At 37.0% G+C, this 16159-nt stretch overlaps 1 protein-coding gene and 1 long non-coding RNA gene across 3 annotated transcripts in view; one reads left to right on the forward strand and one right to left on the reverse strand.

The window, feature by feature from the left end:
* The window catches only part of LOC118279825 (uncharacterized), a 54781-nt gene that overhangs the window by 23481 nt on the left and 15141 nt on the right, over nucleotides 1-16159 (reverse strand). The window contains exon 1 of one of the 2 annotated variants that reach the window (XM_050702611.1): nucleotides 12941-13220. The exons of the other annotated variant lie outside the window; for it this stretch is intronic. The gene's annotated coding sequence lies outside the window, so the exon portion shown is untranslated. Of the gene's footprint in view, nucleotides 1-12940; nucleotides 13221-16159 lie in introns of those variants that run through there. 2 annotated transcript variants of the gene reach the window in all.
* LOC126912118 (uncharacterized) overlaps nucleotides 1-16159 on the forward strand; it is a 100761-nt gene that overhangs the window by 13612 nt on the left and 70990 nt on the right. The window lies entirely within an intron of this gene.

Here is a 16159-nt window from a genome sequence, read left to right on the forward strand (position 1 = left end):
GATATTTAAGTACAACTTAAAATTGTGTAGCGTTTCAGTATTCGGGCATGAGTCTCTTAAATGGATTTAAAGGCACCGTTTTTGATGTAGGCTTTCTATTATTTTTTGCCTTGGGGCATTTATGCAGTTTTTGTGTCATAAAGCCAATTTAAAATAAATGTCAATGTAATATTCTAAATTGATACATGTGCGTGACATTACTGCCTAGATGGCGCTTGTCATGACATTTATATTTGCAATAAACAAGAAAATGGTTGGTTAGAGTTTAATGCGTGATTGTTAATGCCAATACAGTGTGTCCTTTATGTTTTAATACGTATTTAAATAATAATAAGAACACATAAACTACGAATAAATGGTATAAAATATGTATTATCTACATTTAAAATATACTGGGCACACTGTCAATTAAAAAGTTTGTAGCACCAACCATAAACATTTTTTTTTATAAAACTTCTGTAACAAAAATTCACAATGTGTGTTAGTTTAGTAAAAAAGTAAATAAAATTAGTTAAAACAAACAAAAAATCAAGAAAGCGGCACTAAAAAGCGTATGATTAATATCTAAAAACAAAAAACAATAAAAAACGTACTTACGCGTGAACAAAAATGAGATAACATGTTTAATTGGTACTTGGTAGCCATAAAAAGTTATTACCTTTACAGAAATTAAGTAAAGTATAAGGTTTATAAATTACTTGATTCACATATCTACATAGTATAAAACAAAGTCGCTTTCTCTGTCCCTATGTCCCTTTGTATGCTTAAATCTTTAAAACTACGCAACGGATTTTGATGCTGTTTTTTTAAAGATAGAGTGATTCAAGAGGAAGGTTTATATGTATGTGTAATACATGCATCCTATATCACCATTGGACCCACGTGAAGCTAGGGTAGATAGCTTGTAAATTATAAAAATCATTTTGTCAGTTCAGTGTGTCATTAATTTGTGTGTTCAGTAATTTTGGTAGCTGATAAAAAATATTAATTAAAATACCATCAAACTGATTTTAAGATTTTTCAATGTTAATAAAATTTTTTTCTAACGTCTACGAATAAAAAAAAACACCAGAAAAGAAAATTAATAATCATAGACAACAAAATTCCAAATTCAAATCGATTTGACAGCTCCATTTTTTAAAACATTTTTTTTCTTTTTCAAAACACAAGCCACAGTATCTTCATTCAGACGGTTAGGAATGTATCTAAAAATAGGTTTTTGTATACATATAGATAAATTAAAGTATTCTGACTCTAAGTAATTGATCACCGGTGTAAGGCACGGAGTGACACACCCTTGCGCTACGCCCTTTATCGGTAACGACACGCGACATTCTTTTTCATTTAAAACAAGTATTTCTATGAATGTATTCATGAATGGTTTCTAGCTTAAATATAAAAACTCTAATATTTTTAATTGAAGGAGATGGCGGGTCGAACTCTATGCGTATGAAAAGGATTTTAATACCGCTGCAACTCCTGTAAGCCAGGATCTACAGTAGAGACAACAATGAAAACGCGTCCCAGGGATATTTGAATAACTGTCTGCATTGATCCCGCAACGAAATAAATCAGAAGATATTATTAGAGTAGAATATAAGTGTTGGAGAGACATGCTTTGGTACGAAAGGGCCGGTTCCACTGGATTCATATCACGGCCTTACAGAAAACCAACGTGAAACAACGCTTGCGTTTTGTTTCATTGTGTGAATGAGGTTACAGGAGGCCCCCTACCCCTCTTCCCAATCCCCGTTTCCCCAATAACCCTTTAATTTCTAACCCCAAAAGGCTTTATTCATAATATTAGGTCCAAGTCATTATCCAAAGCAGCCATTTTGATATCTATCTAAAATATTAAATAAGTCAGTATTTAAAAGTAAATGTAAGGTTTTTAAAACATGTTTATGTTTAGGGTACGATAGGTCTAGCACGGTTTTCGGGAGACTAAAAGATCCCGAAAACTTAGATAATAAAAAAGACAGCCATGGCATTAAACCTCAATCGTTTACTACAGTTATACACAACTACATAGCATTGTCGGTATGTATGTAAGAAGTCAATCCGTTTGACCGTTCGTAATCAAGTTTAGCGTGCAATACAGCAATTTGTGGTCCGATAGTCCAACGGGACGGGTAGTGATGTGACGCAGTCGATGTTTCCATGTATCGATAGATTGTTACAGTTATATGTTGTCTATTAAGTTAACGTTAACGGGGATTTGAGTTGCGTCTCAACACAGTGTATTGAATAAGTAGCGTAAGTAGACTTTTAGCAAAATTTAAGGAATACAGATTTTTTTTTTTTAAACAACCTTGCCCTATAATAGGATTTTCTCCTGTCGTGGGTGCCTTTACAAACATACAAGATCACATGCATATGACACCCAGACCCGAAACAACAATTTGTGGATCACACAAAGAGTTGCTCCGTGCGGGAATCGAACCCGCTACCTGTTGCGCGGCAGCCAGCTGCCCAGCCACCGCACCAACCGTGCAGTCAAAACAAAAATTAGACAAATAATGTAGGAGTTAAATTTCGACTAGCGTTTAAATAGAATTTAAATTTGGTTTTGCCGTCGCGCACTTAAAAGAGAGATTCTAAGGATACAAAGGTCTCCTTAGCGCTGTGGGGTTCCGACGTTGGTCTACTAAGATGACCCAGTGCCTCTTTCAGGTACAGATGGTGGTTAAAAATCCCACACGCCATTGACATTATTTCTATCAAAAACCTAAATCGAGGCAGGGATTGTGATTCAGTCTAGGTTTATTAAATGGGAGAAGCCCGCCACAATCTCCCATACCGCTGCAACTCCTGTAAGCCAGGATCTACAGTAGATACAACCATGAAAACACTGAAACAGGGACACAAATGACAGTCTTGGATCCCGCAACGAAATAAATCAGAAGATGTTATTAGAGGAGGAGAAAAAGAAATCATTCTAGGTTTGTGAAACAAAGCAATATATTTGCTATGGTGTTTCATATAGCGACTGTCAAAAGGCCGTTATCATCAATATATCGATAAAACGCACCGTATTACACCACATCCCTATAATGTCGTCAGCCCATCGTCCAGCACGCTTCATCGACGCTGCGTTACTGTTACCTTGTACCGTACCATACTGTCTGGAGACCATCGGAATGGAAACTATAACTTATATTTTTAATGTATAATATGTTTATATGTTTAATATATAATAAATCTGTAGAAGGGTCAATTCTGTACATTGAAAATATTGAAAAAATAAATAGCAGGGTGTGTTACTGGATCGATACCAAACCCAAATATGTGATAAAAAATAATTCTGTCTGTCTGTCTGTATGTTCAGGCATCACGTGAAAACTAACAGTTCGATTTCGATGAAACTTGGTATAATTATACCTTATTATCCTGGGCATAAAATAGGATTTTTATCCTGGAAAAACACGTAATCATTTACTTATTGCATATATATGTAAGAACAATGTAACGACAATAAATCGTCACACTTAACACAAAAATCCCATTAAATTACATAATAACGGTAAGTATTATATCAAAACCATACCGCTATAATAAATAGTTCAATCAAACTAAATAATAAAACATTATGGATTCCTTTACGCGCCGATCGCCATACTTAGGTGCGGAGTAACAGTAAAATCAATGAGGCATATAGATACACATCAACCTATACAAAACCAGTGTAAACTGACCTTCAAATGTGTAGGAAGATCATACAACAGCGAGGCCATGATAAACTGGTTTTGTATAAGTCTATGTGTAACTGTCTGTCCGATATATAAGTATAATTATGTATATCAGTAATTGGAGACATATTTCCACGCACAGGCTTGTGTCTAGCATTTTAATGTCGCCGGATGAATATGTCAAATCTGAATTAATAGTTAACACGTAAGTAATGCAACGTTACGCCTTTTATCCTCGAAGGGGTAGGCAGAAGTGCACATTACGGCACGTAATGCCGCTATACAATGTACAACACTTCATCATTTGTGTTATAAGTCTCATGTAATAGGGGGTGAGCCTATTGACATATACTGAACACAATTCCAGACTCTATTAGCACACAACTGAGATTTTTTTGAAAAACCGAATAAAGTCCCGTATTACTTTGCCCGATCCGGGGAATCTAACCCGAGACCCGGTAGTCGCACTTGCGACCACTTGACCAACGAGGCAGTCTACTATGACGTTGATAATTAATATCTACCTAACACTTCAAAAATATACTAAATACCGTGAAAATGCAATAAAAATGTAGTCAGTTAATAAAACAATGACAAATTATCGACTATCGATAAAAACAATGTCACAGCACTTTCACAATTTTTAACGGTTTATTGTCAAATTTGAAAAAGGAACAAAATGCATGCATATTATAATGATTCACTTTCTATCATATTCTAGTTATTTGAATAATAGCGTCTACCAGAATTGATTGAGGAAAAAGGCTGTCTAAATATTTATAGGCACAATTAATTTCAATAATTCCTATTTATCCAATCTGTGGGTAGAAGTGGAGACCTTATTTGGCAGTTATACTTGTAATCACATGTCTATTTAAGGTACGCCACACATGCCCCACACTCACACTCCTTCATAATCCTTTTTTTATTAAGACGGTATAATTATCCAATGACTTCTCTCGTCTTGGGCGAGGCGAGAGGGAGTGTCAGACTCTTACTGACTGAAAACCACCCCGTTCCTACTCCTGCTTTTCGAGTTGGAGCCCCGGTAACCCGCTAAGTAGTCCGCAGCTCCGGATCTAGCATCAGCCCTACTGGGTCCTATCTGTGGTGGTGTGATGACTCTTAGAGGTGCGCGGGGAACGCGATGCACCTTAAGAACGGGTCTAGTTCTGGTCGGGTGCCGAGTTTCCCTTGCTGGCCATTCGTGGACCCGCACTTATGATGGCCGGAGTGTCTCTCGTGACAGCTAGAGCGAGGGGAGGTTCGTTCCCCGACGCGCCCCGCCTTCTCCTTAGCTAGCATGACTGCATCGCAGCAGGAGGAGACGGCATCCCAGTCCCCCTCGCTCCGCCGCCTAGTCAGTGTTTCTAGTATTCGTAGATGCAAACTAAGTAGATAGATACAATGTGCGGCGGGCCTAAAAAGCATCTCATGCTACACTTTCATAAAACAGCTAGAAAGTAGCAATAAAGATTTAAATTTAACGCTCAATTAGACCAATCGATGTTCAGACTCGTATGCAACGACTCGATAAAATCGATTGCGAAACATATTCACTTTTTTAATTGTTTCCTATTTATTACACAAGCGTTATTGTAAGCTTTTTTATACCGCTGTGGTAAGCAGAGGTGTTAAATGTAACACTTATTTTTCGTCCATTATGTTATGAGTCCCATACCTACTCCCATTAATAGGGATGATAGTCCGTCAGTTAGATAAAACGAATCAAAGTTTGTGGATTGGAAAGATTGGGAAAGGGGTAATTGTGCCTCCGCTAACTTCACTCAAACGTTCACAACGCAAGCGTCGTTTCACGCCGGTTTTCTGTGAGGCCGTGGTATCACTCCGGTCGAGCCGGCTCATTCGTGCCGAAGCATGGCTCTCACACACTTAAAATTCTAGCCTGCCGTCAGACAATCACCACATAGTAAAGATATTTTAAACGACAAAGATTCAATTTTTTTCCTCCAACATTTTGCTACACCATTCAAAGCTTTTTTTCTCACACAAAAGCGTGAGAAAATTAAACAAGCCATTTAATATTGATTAGTATAATAATTAAAGTGATGTTATCTTTTTTTTTGCCACCAAAGAGGTCGAAACAATATAACATAGACAACTCAATTCCCATAGACAAAACGCTTAGTCATTGTGTAGTCTGTGCATACATTTTTTTTGGCGGTAACAAATGTGAAAGTTTTGTGAGGACGTTTTTTAAGTATATTTTTTACTTTACTTAAAATGCGTAATTTGTAATATTTGTAGCTATTGATTTAGATGATAAATGATACATTGATTATAACTCTTAGGCAATCTACTACCAAGCAGAAGCACTTCATATTTAAAACTTTTATTCAAGTGTGTGGCGACACATGACAAGTGACAGATGACAGAAGTCGCACATAGACTATCGACGAGCAAATCAACGGATGACGTCATAAAATTATGAAGTTTACATGCGAATAAACATGGATAGAAAATCCCAACGAACAACAGTTGGGCAGAAAGCCCGCCAGGCACGATCACCTCGCCTGGTCGGAGGATCCTCCTTTTCTTAGAGAACTTTACTCTTTGTTCCTTAAAAAGGCAATACTAGCTCTCATTAGTCTCCGGAGCTGCGGACTACCTAGCGGGTTTACCGGGGCTCCGGCTCGAAAAGCAGGAGTAGGAACGTGGTGGTTTTTAGTGAGTAAGAGTCTGACACTCCTTCTCGCCTCGCCCAAGGCGGGAGAAGTCATTGGATGATTTTCCCCCCAACAAAAAAGCTCTCATTAGTCTAAAAAAAAATAAAAACGATAATAATAAATGTATCCTACAAAACTTTAGTTAACTTCGCAAACTCAGAACTTTACGTAAAACAAAGAATGCTTTATACTTTTTTTTATAATAAGAGGTCAACGAACTGTAGTTAGGTAATATTATGTGACGTAGCGAGCCATTATGAAGGCAGACCATGATTATAGAGTGAATGGAGACCGCGCTCTGATCGGTGTTTGAATGAGTTGTGCTTGTCAAAGTCAAAGTCAAAATCATTTATTTCAAATAGACCAGGAAGGCACTTTTGAACTTCAAAGCAAATATAATAATATTAATAACGTCTGTCTGTCGGTCAGTCCTCTAGTGAAGCTATTTGCTCGTTACAAAGTGTAGATTCCTATGGAGAAGAACGAGCAAGAAACTCCAAACTCATTTTTTAATCAGATTCACAATACAATTCTTGGTTACATTGTTTCGATTACTTCAATTTGTGACGAGCAGACGGATCACTTGATGGTAAGCACCAACAGTCTGCTTTTAATTATTCCATTTCTTCACCGACAAACTACGTTAGAACTCCATTGCTTGGCTTACTCACGGCAGCAGGTTGAATGACTTGACTTATTACGACTGCAGTTGATACAGACAGACTTTTTGTTGCCACACAATAAAATGGTGGAATTACATCGAAAATCTGTGAATTAACATTCACAAGTGCTGTGAGATTTTTATTAAGTAGAGATTCTTTTTAGATGTTTGATAACCCTTTTTTTTGCATTCCAATTTAGGTAAAATGTACGAGGGACTTAAAATTTTTGTATCTCCAAATAATTTGTACCTACATTCTTTCCAAATAAAGTATTCTATTCTATTCTAAACATACAATATTCGGAACATGTTTCCTTAAATGTTTATCTTATTTTTTAACTGAGATAATTTGAAGTCAATTGGCCTAATTGTATCTCAATTGGGCGCCATATTGTATTAACACCGCACTGGAGTAACGAATTGTAGGTCCACATTAAAATGTTTGTGTATGTGTCGAACAAAATCTCCGATATTGCTTGGCCTGCCTTGTTTGTTCTTTCTTTAAGATAATATACCTACCTATATAAAATACTAGCAAACCCGGCGAACTCCGTTTTGCCACCAATGATTTTCCCTGTTTTCCTGCTTTTCTCTTGAATTTTCTTTGCTATAAACCTCACGGAGCCCGAGACCTTTCCAACGAATGCAAAAATCGTGGAAATCGGTGCGTACGTTCTAGAGTTATAGCGTCAGGAAGGAAAACCCGACTTATTTTTATATTTTAGAAATGTCTGAATTACAAATACTGATAGTTTTTTGTTTTAAAAGTTGTGTCGTACCTAAGTTGTTTTGACGTTTGAATAATATAATGAAATTGAATTTAATTTATTTGTCAACGGTGTTATTGATTTATCGCGGAAAAATTGTTTTGTATTATGTTTTACTGTTACCTACCTATTTCTTCAGTTGAACAATTTCAATATCTAGGAATTAATGATGCGGATAATCTATGGTTGGACTTCGTAATGGCGTTATATTAAAAATCTATTTGTAAAATAACGGTAAAATAAGGGGTTATTTTGAACAACATGAAATCAATGTGAGCCAAAATCTAATACTGTATTTAGAATACTCAATACGATTTTTTGGAGTCATGGGACCTTGCCTCAGTTGATCGAGTGGTTATTAATATGACAACTAGCCGGATGCAAGGCGTCTTGACCTCAGATTCCCAGGTAATGGCAAAGTATTATTGACACGTACTTTTCCAGTATTTCGTAACAATATTTACATCAGTACGGAGTATGGAATTGTGTCCAGTATAGTGGGGACAATAGGATCACCTCCTATTACCTACATGGTACTTATAATGTACAAATGGTTTAAAGTGGGTGTACATTGTACAGAGCGATATTTTAAGCGCCATCAATGTGCACCTCTGCCAACCTCTTCGGGGATAAGTAGGCGTGATTTGTTGCCGTGAATTTTGAAATATTTTGGAACGTGGCACTTAATACTTTAGTTACAAGACTTTTATTAATATAAAAATTAGTGATTTGCCCTGAGTTAAACCTAAATATGACTATATTTAATATGTAAAAGAAAAAGTTAAATAATTACGTCAAGTTTAATCATTCCTACAAAACGTTGCATTTGTTGGCGGTAAACGATGAAACGAAGCCAAGACTTTCTGCATCGCTGTCGCAAAGAAAAGTGAACGAAAGTAGAATAGAAAGCAACGCCATTTATACCTACACATATCTCAGTTTATATTACACTTGTCATCCATGAGTTTCCTTATAAAACTTGACTTTAATACTCACTACCTACTTGCAATAATTCCGCCATTTTTATTGTGCTAAAGATAACTTTTCTTTTTTTATATCGTTAAGTATGTGACGTTTAAATTCGTGGAACAGAGGAAGATGAAATGTCATTGTGTTTTTTATTTTATAAGTAAAAGGTAATGTGACTTTTAAACTCGTGGAACAGAGTAAAATGAAATGTCATTGAGTAAAAAAAATTAAATGGAGGGAAAATAACTGTCACTTGTTTTAAGCATATTTTGTCTGTGGGATAATGGGTGATGTCACAGGATTGATGATAAAATGCATTTTTAATTGTTGCATAATGATGCATAGTATATGGGCCCCCAACGAAACACAACGCAAGCGTTGTTTCACGTCGATTTTCTGTGAGGCTGTGGTATCACTCCGGTCGAGCCGGCCCATTCGTGCCGAAGCATGGCTCTCCCACACTTAATCTCCATGGACGATTGGACGTCTTACCCTAAATCTCTATCCCATCTAAAATATACATACTTAAAATCAAATAAGATCCTCATTAGACTAACAAGAAACTGACGAATCGACTCATAAATGTCGAAATCTTCGTATCTGAAGCCAAGCAAGACATTTGCGTTGCGAAGTCATTACCGGTAGGTACAATTATGTGCTTGTACAGGTAGGCAGAACATATTGTTTGAAATCACACAACAATGGCATCCGATTACTCAATCTTGCATCAGTATTGAGAGCAATCGAGAATTTAACGAATTATTAACAGGAGCTGAGGGCATGGAAGAATATAATAGGGTAGATGACCAATTTTTATACTGCCGGGCAAAGTATTACTGGGCTTTTATCGGTTTTTCGAAAATTTCTCAGTAGTAGCACGGAGTCTGGAATTGTGTCCAGTATATGGCAATAAGCTCACCCTCTATTACATGGGACTTATAACACAAATGGTAAAAAGTGGGTGTACATTGTATAGCGGCATTACGTGTCGTAATGAGCGCCTCTGCTTATCCCTTCGGGGATAAAAGGCGTGACGTTGCTATGACCAATTTTTATTTTAATGTCCGTCTTATAGATTATTTTGAAAATATTAGACACTTTTATATGTAACTAGCAAACCCGGCGAACTCCGTTTCGCCACCAATCACTTTCCTTGTCATCCTGCTTTTTTCTTGTTTTTTTTTTCTGAATTTTCTTAGCTATAAACCTCACGGAGCCCGAGACCTTTCCAACGAATGCAATACCGTGGAAATTGGTTCGTGCGTTCTGGAGTTATAGCGTCAGGAAGGAAAACCCGACTTATTTTTATATTATAGATGATGCGTACTATGGAAGCGTGCTATGGATGTGTGTTATGTATGGCTTCCCTATTATCGCATACTCGAGCTGCGTATCTTCCCCGCACAGCTACATAGCTTAGTATCTTAAATGGGACAAGCCTGCCACAACCTTCCATACCGCTGCAACTCCTGTAAGCCAGGATCTACAGTAGATACAACCATGAAAACACCGGAACACTGAAGTCCGGCGCGTCTCAGGGACATGAATGACTGTCTTGGATCCCGCAACGAAACAAATCAGAAGATGTCTATAGCTTAGTATAAGTGGAAACAGTTACATAGTTTCACAGCTTTGCTATTACATCTTCGTAGCATAGTTACATAGCACATCTCTGATGAAAAAGCACTCTTAAACGACGCTCAAAATTAGTAGGCGTTGACAAATGTATATTGCTCTGTCACTTAACAAATTTTTAACATGGATAGACTAGACATTGCAAAAAATAACCTATGTTGAAATTGCCATTTCAAAATTCGACTTAAGCAAGCTTATCTTTTGTTTCGTATTCCATTGTTTAATTAGTTAAACTAAGTAAATTATTTGAAGAATATTTCTCAGACAAGTGAAGTGGTGCAATAGCTGTTGCACTTGCAAAAGTATGAATAATGCAAATGCTCGTCAAATATGTTCTTAGTTTTACAATGAAATATTTGAATGGAGTTGGCAATGGAGTCTGGTGTTTGGTAATAAGCAAGTTCCTTATTACAATGAAACTGAAACGTTTGAAGTAGGATTTTTATTTTCTAAGGATTTTCCAAAGCAACCCTTAAAGGTTATGTTTAAATTAATAAAAAAAAATATCCATGACAGTCGATTCTTGACTGACTTGACAATAAAATTGGCGTAGTGGCGGGATAACTGGTTGCCATGCAAGTGCAACATGTAGCGGGTTTGATTCTCGCCTGGAGCAACTCTGTAGTGAAATACTTCCAACCTAGTAGTGCCGAAGCATGGCTCCCCCACGCTTGATTTCGTTCAGTAACTTTTCCATGAAAGAGTAACAAACATAGATACATCCTGACGCACTTCCGCATTAATAATATCTCTAAATTAAAGATCCCTAGAAACATCACTATCAGACAGAGCGTCGTCTTAAGCAACAGCGTATAAAACAAGTTTTTAATTCAAAACAGGTTTTCCCACAAAGTGTACATCTTTCATTATTTAATTGTCTGGTTTAACATGTTAATTTTGTAGATGAGAAAAGACCATGTGATGATCGGTTATAAACAAGCGCGATTTTTCTTTTTAGCTTCTTGCTCATTCTTCTCCATACGAATCTACATTTTGGAACGAGCACCCAGCTTCACGGACGAGCTACGCACTGCTTAGTAGGTTACCGGGGCTCCGGCTCGAAAAGCAGGGGTAGGAACGGGGTAGTTTTTAGTCAGTAAGAGTCTGACACTCCCTCTCGCCTTGTCCAAGGCGAGAGAAGTCATTGGATGGCTTTCGCCCTTCAAAAAAGAGACTACCTTTTCCGGGTAATACGAATAAAACCGCTGGCTGAATATAGTTAGTAGACTCCATATTTTATAATACCAAGTCATTCCTACAAAACATAATATAATGACACCATTGTTTAACAAATATATCGGAAACAAATGAAAACATTTCACGTCAATTTCAAAACAACGCTTCGCCTGTATAGACTATTACCGGTATTATTTTTAATCTGATGGTTTATAAAAATGGATACTGCTCTCCTAATAACGAAATACTGAAGCTGTGGAGAAACGCAACAAGTCCACCGGGGCACGGCTCATAGGGCAAGAGTATTATAGACGTGAAGATTTTTATTCAGTAACTCAGTAAGAGCCTCACCTAGGGCAGATGACTTAATTCAATGATTTCCCCCATCAGAAAGAAAGCATTTTAAACGTTAGTAGGATTGCTCAATAAGGGTGGGCAATTTCAAACTAACTAACTAAATTATAAGACCAAGTTTCCTCACGATGTTTTCTTTTCTTTCACCGTTTGTCAATGGTGTCTAAATAATCTTAGAAAGTACATATAACGCGTTAAAATGCGAAAAAGAGGCTTTTGGTTAACAGTGGCCACTTAGAGGCTGATGATGTATAGCATTGACTCTAACATTCGATAAATTATATCCAGAATTATGTTTAGGACATACAAAGTTTTCATTGAGTGCAATTTGTGTGAGGAAGAGCTGTTGAAAGGCAGTAATTTTACATAACAACCTTTTTAATTATAAAGGGCGGATAATCAGAAATGTATATTATAATATAAATATTAACACACCCACTTTTCACCAGTCATGTTAAGTAGACGATGATCATATTGCCATATAATCATTTAACGTCTTTTAATTAAAGGCTTCAGTAAATAAAGATCATATAAAACCCTGAGTTATTTATTAAACGAGTTAGATAGACGTCCTTGTCGTAATTATAGCAATTTTCAATCGTAAAATCGATCTTTGTAAACCGGTAGACGGTACGAATGCAGCTCTAGTAGGACTTATCAAGATCATTGATTTAAACTATAAACTAAACTGTACTGAAGTTAGCTAGACACAAAACGTTAGAGAAATTAAACTATTAACATGTTTAAACAATATAGAAAAGAATGTTTTAGATAACATTGTCAAAGGATATAAACAAACATTTGAAAATGACGAAAGTAACTTCACAAGAATCTACCGAAACCAATGATTCATCGTCATTATCATCATGATAAACAAGAACACGCTAATTAGAACCTTAATTACTAGAAAACAGAGTTCAATACACTCCAAGACGACGCTTAGTTTTTTTAAACTCATATGAGTATCACAAAAAATACTACAAACTTAACACTAGTACTTACACATTTCATTCATTTTGTTTGACTATCAAATCATTTCTTGCGCGAAGTTCTCACTGCATAAAACACTTTAAACCCGTGGGAAACTAATTTCACTTAAGAAAGTGTATCAATAAGTCAAAATTTCACACGAAATGTACGTAAAAACAACTTGTTAAACACACGCACTGTCAGCAATTAACAAAAACAGGCCCTAATTAGGAACCCTGAGGAACTCTTTAAAATTTCTCTTCGGGTTTACAAGTTCGATGCGCGAGCGCTACGTCCGTTTACCGTGGGCGGTACGACCGTATGACGCGTTCGAAATTGACGTATCATAGCTCGCCTGACCTCTTAAACAAACCGTTAACATCGAAGTGCACCGTATCCATTGCCTGTCTAAAGTCACAGATATTAAGAACGGTGTGAAGAAAACAAGAGATGGATTTTGTTGAGTTGAAAGTTTTCGTTGATGTTTTAAATTAGGTGTTAAGTTGTAGGGGGGTAAAAGAGGGGGATTGTAGACTGAACGGTATGTTTATGTTTGACGGTACGTATGGCACGTGCCCTATGATTCTTTCTATAACAGATGTTAAGGGAATCTCTTTATTTTCGTTTCGTATAGTTCGACTGGTACTAAAAGTGTTATATTTAGTACTTTCGTTGTTTAGTTTGAGTGTCGTAAGGTGTTTTATAGCTTATACATGTAGACTTTCCTTTTTCTTTAGATTATCTAGTTTAAAATAAAGAGAGAGTTTCAAATATGTTACATTATTGTGAGTTTTAGGTCATTATCGTTATAATTGTTGGAATTAATTGATGAAATTCGATACCGATGTCATTGGAAGGTCAGTGTTAGTAGAATGGAAATGTCAAACTTTTTTATAGGTCTGAAATGAAGATTGAATGTTTCTTTAGTTTAGTTTTATTTTGTAGATAGGTAAATGTAATAATTGTTTATTAAAAGGTTGTGAAGATATTTAACTGTATATCGTATGTGTGTATCCTAATGTTGATTTTGTTTTATAACTTGTTTTTTTTTTAGTTTATTGACTTAGGTAGATCATATGACCTAATAAAGGTTTTACGAACTTGAATAAGATGTTAAGATGTAGGTCGCTTCCAAGAGAAATCTGGTGACAGAAAATATCAAATAAATAGGTACATTACTAAGACCATTTATTATATTCATGTCTAGGGGAGGAAAATCATCCAATGACTTCTCCCGCCTTGGGCGAGACGAGAGGGAGTGTCAGACTCTTACTGACTACAAACCACTCCGTTCCTACTCCTGCTTTTCGAGCTAGAGCCCTGGTAACCTGTTACGTTGTCCGCAGCTCCGGATCGTCTTAATATAGCCCTATTTTCGCAAGATTAAGGTACCCATTGAATATAAGTCACAAATAGGGTACATACAAACAATTGAAACTAGATCACTAGAGACGTATGCAATACAATAAAATTTACATAATTATAATGCATTCCACATACAGACAGACAGACTCGTCTACTGCGCAGATCGTACAAAACAATACAAATTGTAACATAATGACTTAGGAATTAACAGCGCAGTTGATTTTATAAACGGATCGTTAACGCAGGATGTGTGTAGTTTACTAGTCATTCTCAAGCGGTTTCTCTTACTGCTTGGCTTCTATTGGTCGTAGCGTGATGTTTTATTCCGTTTAGTAACGTCACGCCTTTTATTCCCGAAGGGGTAGACAGAGGTGCACACATTTCACCACTTGTGTTATAAGTCTAATGTAATAGAAGCAATGCCGTATTTGTAAAGAGTGTTCAAATTAGCTCAAAGAGAATAATGCACTTTTTGACTTAAGTATTCAAGTTTTTATTGCATTAACTACTGGGCGTAGTTCGCTCATTTTTCGTATATCGTCAGCCAAGATGATAACAAATATGTGTTTTAAATTAAGTCATAAGAGGTTTCTCTATATGGTATAATATTAGTAGCCATAGATAGATAAGTATAGATTTACTAGTAACTGACTGATTGCCTCATCGGCTAAGTGCGATTCTTAATAATCCATCTGTCCGTAGCTTTGGCACATATAATCAAAATATTTATGACATAATGTCTTAAGTTGGCAATAGCAGTTTCCAACCTTCTTTTGGTCAAGAACTTGAATTTTTATAACATTTGTTAGGTTATTGGGATGATAGAAGGTCGTGGTGGCGGAGGAGGAGTGCCGGAGGTTTGAGACGCCCGCTTCTTATACATGAGAGGGTTTGAAACCTACCAATGGCAAGTACCAATGTGACTTTTTCCGAGTTATAGGTACTTTCTAAGATTATTTAGACACCACTGACAAACGGTGAAAGAAAATATCGTGAGGAAACCTGGACTTCTCTATAATATACTTATAAAAATAAGTCGGGTTTTCCTTCCTGACGCTATAACTCTAGAACGCACGAACCGATTTCCACGGTTTTGCATTCGTTGGAAAAGTCTCGGGCTCCATGAGGTTTATAGCAAAGAAAATTTAAGACAAAAGCAGGGAAGCGGGAAAATCATTGGTGGCAATGGAGTTCGCCTGGTTTGCTAGTAATTTCTAATTATAACTTGGAAATAGCCAAACCAGCATTGAGCAAGCGGGGTGAATAATGCTCAAACCTTCTCCGTGTGAGAAGAGACCTTTAGTCAACAGTGGACGCTTATAGGTTGATGATGATGTTAGGTTTTTTTTTTGAGGGGGGAAGTCATCCAATGACTTCTCTCGCCTTGGGCGAGACTAGAGGAAGTGTCAGACTCTTACTGACTAAAAACCACCCCGTTCCTACTCCTGCTTTTCGAGCCGGAGCACCGGTAAACCCGCTAGGTAGTCCGATGATGTTAGTTTAGGGACTATTATTACTAAGTATTACTTTTTTTATGACTGACCACGTCAAACCTGGCGGCCCGGTGATGACAGCGGCAGGCATCACAAAGACGTGGAGCGAGGTGAAGCCCCCGTTCAGCTCAAGACCGGTCGCGATGTAGGACTTCTATGGACGCCCTCTGCCCCAACTAGGGGATAAGACATTAAGCCATGTTAGTCACTAAGAATTTCTCTAGAGTCCGGAGTCGCAAGACTAGTTCTTATAAAAATAAGGACCTAACAAAAAGTACCCTTAACCGACAAGCATATATGATGACTATTGATGAAGCGAAATAGGTGTGTAAGAATCGTAGCAATTGGCGTTCCATAGGCTCTGCCTACCCCCATGGGAGACAGGCATGAGGTT

This window comes from Spodoptera frugiperda, chromosome 22 (genome assembly GCF_023101765.2).
Source record: "Spodoptera frugiperda isolate SF20-4 chromosome 22, AGI-APGP_CSIRO_Sfru_2.0, whole genome shotgun sequence".
Classification (NCBI taxonomy): domain Eukaryota; kingdom Metazoa; phylum Arthropoda; class Insecta; order Lepidoptera; family Noctuidae; genus Spodoptera; species Spodoptera frugiperda.